Raw genomic sequence first — 5,537 nt, 5'->3', positions numbered from 1 at the left:
TCCTTCTCTTGGTCTCTAATGGCTGGTCTTGTTTCTGTCAGAGGTTCAAGGATGGATTCCTTAAAAAAAAAAACATCTAGCAAATACAGACCTGATCAAAATCTTAAGACCAGTTGAAAAATAGCTTGAATTTACCTTTTGCACATTTGGATCTTAATGAGGTTTTAAGTAGAGCTACAATATGCAAAAGCAAGAAGGGGGAGTGAGACAAAAAGCACTTTGAAAAAGTAATTTATTGAAAACAACAAGTAAACTGAAATAGGCTGTTTATCGGTTGATCAAAAGTTTAAGACCACAGGCTATAAAAGCCCAAATCTGCTCAAAATTCTCATTTTCTGTCAGGCATTCACACGGTCATGCCCTCCTGATGGCTAAAGCTAAGAACCTTTCTCTTCTTGAACGTGGTCGGATCGTAGAGCTGCATAAGCAAGGCCTCTCGCAGCGTGTCATTGCTGCTGAGGTTGGACGTAATAAGACAGTCATTCTAAATTTTTTGAAAGATCCTGAGCATTATGGAACAAAAAAGTCAAGTGGTAGACCCAAAAAAATTACACCTGCGCTGAGCCGGAGGATCCGATTGGCTGTCTGTCACAGGGCGGTCCTCGACCCAAATTAAGGCCCTTACTGGTCCCGACTGCAGCGCAATAACCATCAGGCGGCATCTGCGGGAAAAGGGTTTCAAAAACAAAAAACGAATTCAAAGACCTCGTCTCCTACAACGCCACAAAACTGCCCGTTTAGATTTTGCCAGGGAGCATCAAACATGGGACAGTGAAAGGTGGAAAAAAGTTTTATTCTCTGATGAGAAAAAATTTCACCTTGACGGTCCAGATGGCTTCCAACGTTACTGGCATGACAAGGAGATCCCACCTGAGATGTTTTCTACCCGGCACAGTGGAGGGGGGTCCATCATGATCTGGGGTGCTTTTTCATTCAGTGGAACACTGGAGCTTCAGGTGGTGAAGGTCGTCAAACGGCAGCTGGTTACGTGCAGATGTTGCAGCAGGCATCCCTCATGACTGAGGGCCCTCGTCTGTGTGTAACAGCTGGGTTTTTCAACAGGACAACGCTGCAGTTCACAATGCTCGCTTGACCAAGGACTTCTTCAGGGAGAATAACATCACTCTTTTGGACCATCCCGCATGTTACCCTGATTTAAATCCCATAGAGAACATTTGGGGATGATGGCAAGGGAAGTTTATAAAAATGGCCATCAGTTCCAGACAGTTGATACCCTTCGTGAAGCCATCTTCACCACTTGGAGCAATGTTCCCACCAGCCTCCTGGAAACACTTGCATCAAGCATGCCCAAACGAATTTTTGAAGTGATTGACAAGAATGGTGGCGCTACTCATTACTGAGTCCTACTGCGAACATTTTTTGTTCTGGTTTGGAGAGTGTTTTGTAATTTTTTGAGCAATGGTCTTAAACTTTTGATCAGCTGATAAACAGCCTATTTCAGTTTACTTGTTGTTTTCAATAAATTACTTTTTCAAAGTGCTTTTTGTCTCACTCCCCCTTCTTGCTTTTGCATATTGTAGCTCTACTTAAAACCTCATTAAGATCCAAATGTGCAAAAGGTAAATTCAAGCTATTTTTCAACTGGTCTTAAGATTTTGATCAGGTCTGTACATATGCTGACCTTTCTGCTCTAAATCTGTCATTCAAATATGTTACAAGTTTGCATGAAATGGCAAAATGATCAACTGTAGTTACAGTGTTCAGTGTTCATCTGATGATACATTATCAACACTACATGCACACTACCAGACAAAAGTTTGGACACACCTCTTTCAATGGTTTTTAGTTATTTGTATTATTTATACATTGTAGATTGATACTGAATATTAACTCTTTTTGTTTACAACATAATTCCATATGTATATATGTACTGAATGAGAAGGTGTGTCCAAACTTTTGACTGGTAGTGTAGATCAAGCTCATCTAGGATGATATGACAGAGGCATCACTGTAAGGGGCAAAACCTTTTCTTCTTTTGATCAAAGAAGTTCATCTTGCAGGCATAGAGAAAATCTGTTGACCTGGAAGGCGGCATGTTACTTTAAGGAATGCTGCGTCACTGACGTCATCACGTTAGAGTTGCTCGTCCAATCACACGCGTCGTCTCGCAAGAACCGCGCGATACACGAACAGACAAAGAAGTCGTCTTTGTTACGTGAGTTTCTACAATGGTGGCCCTGTATCGCCAGTCCGACTCACCACAAACTCCTCGCATAGAACAGCCTGGACATGACCGACTGGTTCCAGTCAGACCCGCGACAGACACTGAGAAGAAACTATTGAGCGTTATCAGCGGGCTGTCTGGCCAGAGAGGACCGCTGGAGCAGAAACTGGAGGAGAAGCTGGAGGAGAGGATAGTCGCCATGGAAGCCAAATTAAACACTTTCTCCAGCGGCGAGGAAATTCAGCGGAAAAGAGGAGAGCACAGTCCTAAAATTGCGGTAAGAATATATTCCATTTGTGGGATATTTTTAGTGAGTTTTAGCACAGTGCTCTGAATTGGTAACGTTAAGCAGTGATAGCATGTAGTCCTCCATCTTTGTTAACAAACGTGACTTTATTTTTGCCTTTTTGTACTTTTAGGAACAAGGGTGAGACTGTTTATTCTTTTTTCTTTGTCGTTTCTTTTTTGTGAGAAAAAATGTTTACTGTAAGCATGTATAATAATTCTTTGTCAGCTGAATGCACACAATTAAATTGTTGTACTGTAGATTGTAAACCATTCATGCATCCATTCAAATTGTGTTTGCTAATTTAAAACTGTTTTAAATGACTTTACAGTTGACTCTGCAGTTATTCTGTAGTGAGTAGTAAATGAATGTTCTGATTTATTTTCACAGACTGGGCTTGCCTCACAATGAGACAGTCAGGACATATTTAGTTAAAACTTTGGCTGAAGTCCAGATGTGGAGACAGATGTCCTTCTATGTAAGTATCCTGTTTAAAATTGTTCTAAATTTTTTGATTTTATCAACAGCAATAAAAGCTAACAATAGCTGAAAATAGCAGGAAATAATAATAATAAAGCTAATAACGGCTTCATTTAACTGTTTTCCAGCTGATTGTAAAAAGCATTTTGAAACTCTACGGAGGAACTACCGCAACAGTCAACCCAACATGGCAGATCAGGCGGAGGCCATGAAGTCTTCTGCCCGGAGTCGCCGCAGAAGAAAGAGATATTAGTTTGATTCATTGCATTGTGTGTTTTATACAAAATGTGGTTAGAATAGTATTGCTTGTCGCTGTGACATTATTTTTCTGTTAAATTATTATAGTATTGATTTCCTGTACTGATTGTGTTCACAGCTGCTGGATGCCAGGAAGACAGTCCTTGCTCCAGATGAAGAGGACTTCTGGAAGGGCATCACAACTGACATGATGTCAGATGAAGAGGACGGCAGCATTGACGGGGTGCGTGGATGGATAGTACGGCCTCCATCCTTCCACAGCCAGGAGCTTGCCAACCTGTGTGCAGCCCTACAGGCTGGAGGCTGATGTAAAGTACACAGCTATACATCACAGGCGTTTTCGCAATGGACAGCCGTCTGATAGACTGAAGCCACTGAAGTACAACGCAGCAGCCAGAAAACATTTTTTTTTTTTTTTTTTTAATAATTTATTTTTTTTTTTTGGTTGAACTTTGCACAATTTTATTTCATTTTTGTCATTTAAAAAAATGTTTGTAAATTTTTTGTTTTTAAAGACAGTTTATTTTAATTTTGATTTCAGATTTCTGGAACTCTAGACTGTTCAATAAAGCTCTTGTTTCTCAACATGTCTCAACATGTCATATTTTTTCCCTTCCAATAAATTGTCATTGATTGTAGGATAGCCCATTGGTTAACAGTAACAAGTATGCAGGTTAACTAATTATACACTATATGGCTCATATTTATTAACGTCTTATTAAAATATTAATAATAATAAGCATTATTATTGTGTGTAACTGGGGGTGAGGAGGTGGGTGTGGGGTGGGGGCGGGGATTTGACCAGTAGCAACAGATCTTTCAACCAATCATGACACAGTTTTTTTCTGTTGTCATGTCTTGTTTCATCCAATCGGTGTACTGAGTCATGCTAGACAGGCAGGCTAGATGCTAATTAGTTTTCACACCTCTGCCATGGTCCAGGTGTGAAGTCTCACTCCCCCCTTGCCCCACACACCCACCCCCCAACTCCACAAACATGATTCATTCAAGGTATTTCTCCTCACCCGCCAACTAGTAGTTCATAGCCTGAGAACAACCAATAACTGTGGGGAACTTAGTAGGTTTTCAGTGATTCACAGGGTCGATAATCTGGCTTTTCATGCAGTATAGGTTGGCTCGCCATCCAGTTAACTGGAGTCTTGGTCTCCTGGGGTCCGTTTCACGAAGCAGGTTTAGTGAAAACTCTGAGTTTGTTAACCCTGAAATGAGGGAAACTCAGAGTTTTCCATTTCACAAAGGGAGGGAACTCAAACCAGAGACAGAGGGGTAACTCTAGCCTGTTCATAAAGAGAGGTAACTTAAGCTCTCGGTCAGTTACCGTAGTAACAGACTCTATGAATCTAACCTGGTCGGGACCAGGTTTATCTCAGTAAACCTTGAGTTTCTCTCTGTCTCCGCCCTCTTTCAGTCACACGCTATTTGATTTCTTCATTCATTCAGGCCTTGTCCACACGTAGCAGGGTTTTTGTAAAACCGAATATCCTGTCCCCTCCGTCTAGAAAAAAACTTATGTACACACCACCTCATTTTTAGAAAAAAACTTCGTCCACACCTAACCGCATAAGTGCGTTTTTAAGCACATTCATAAGCATGCCGGACCTTTAGGTGGCAGTAGTTCCCCTAATCCTAGCAAGGTGGTGGAGAATAACCGTCCTTAATGTCGTCCTTCGCCTGTGTTGTTGAATGTGGAGCAGTATCTCGGCTTGTAAAAACAAGCAAGTAAAAAGCGCCTGTACAAGAAACAGCGGCCAAAACCTTGTGAGAGCATCCATACTGTTACCGAATGTAAACACAGGTCGCATATGTGACGTAAGAACATATTTTGTCGCAGGCGGTGACGTTTCGAAATGCAAAACCTCGGTTACTGATGTCCACATGCAGACGCATAAAACGGAGAATTTGCAAATCTTCACTTTGGTCGGAGTTTTTAAAAAGAATTGTTTTTGATGACGTAAATCTGCGTTTTCGTGTGGATGATAGGCTGAATCGTAGAAAAATATCTTCGTTTTGTGAGATACCCGGCTACGTGTGGACAAGGCCTCAGTCAGCAGGCGAGTTTTTGCGAAGCCTAGTTCTGCCGTCTGTAAATGTCATGTCCTTTTATTAACGATCCAGTGGATGAAGGAGCAGCATTACTGCGCAGAGAATTAAATATTCGTCGGGAGATTGTTATCAGACCGCACATAGATGTTCTCGCATTTCCGGACAATTTTCTTTTTGAGCGGTACCGTTTCACGTCACGGTCCTTAATCTACATCAGGGGTATTCAACTAAAATTCAAAGAGGTCCAGTCAGAGAAAATGTATT

General features: G+C 41.4%; 1 long non-coding RNA gene across 2 annotated transcripts; it reads left to right on the top strand.

The window, feature by feature from the left end:
- Nucleotides 1–2,133: 2,133 nt before the first annotated feature.
- Nucleotides 2,134–3,798, top strand: LOC118471083 (uncharacterized). 2 transcript variants are annotated; one of them, XR_004848300.2, is made up of 4 exons: nucleotides 2,134–2,462; nucleotides 2,862–2,949; nucleotides 3,080–3,220; nucleotides 3,328–3,798. It is a non-coding gene; the product is annotated as an uncharacterized LOC118471083 (long non-coding RNA). The 2 variants fall into 2 exon arrangements; XR_004848299.2 differs by having other exon boundaries at nucleotides 2,138–2,462; nucleotides 3,080–3,798.
- The last annotated feature ends 1,739 nt before the right edge of the window (nucleotides 3,799–5,537 follow it).

Source organism: Amphiprion ocellaris, chromosome 5 (assembly GCF_022539595.1).
Source record: "Amphiprion ocellaris isolate individual 3 ecotype Okinawa chromosome 5, ASM2253959v1, whole genome shotgun sequence".
Lineage (NCBI taxonomy): Eukaryota > Metazoa > Chordata > Actinopteri > Pomacentridae > Amphiprion > Amphiprion ocellaris.
This window is presented reverse-complemented; position numbering and strand designations above follow the sequence as displayed.